Below are 563 nucleotides of genomic sequence, written 5' to 3'. Positions count from 1 at the left end.
GAATTAACTCTAGTTAATATCTGCATTCACATCCACTTATTAATTATAACAAATGTACATAATAAATGTACATACCAATGTAATATGTTAACTATAGTGGAGATTTGGTATAGATTATATGGAAAATCATTCTTGTCTTCTCAATCTTATGACTAAATTTCTGCTACATAGTAAGCCTATTATTGTTTTCAAAAAGCAATAACAGGGTCAGCGAGATAGTTCAGTGATCTAAAGCACCTTCTTAGGCAAGCTTAAGCAGACGCTGGGAACTGTAGTTTGATCCCCAGCACTACATGTTGTGCCAGCCCCCACCCTCAAAGTGGGGTGGACAGGAAAAAAAAAAGCAAGAGACAGTAAAACAAGTGGTGCCCAGTAGCAAACATATATAATGAAGTCCAAAAGTCATGATATCTATTCAGTAAACAAGCCTTCGTGTAGTGTAGGGATTTTTGTGTACTTGGCTAAACTACAACCACTTCTGAGAATTCCCTTTATAAGTCATAGCTGTGGGCTAAAGTTGGCCAAAAGACAAATTTGCACAGGATTTCAAAATCAGCCTGGTC

This window comes from Octodon degus, unplaced genomic scaffold (assembly GCF_000260255.1).
Source record: "Octodon degus isolate 3935 unplaced genomic scaffold, OctDeg1.0 scaffold00071, whole genome shotgun sequence".
Lineage (NCBI taxonomy): Eukaryota > Metazoa > Chordata > Mammalia > Rodentia > Octodontidae > Octodon > Octodon degus.
Note: the sequence above shows the minus strand (reverse complement) of the source record.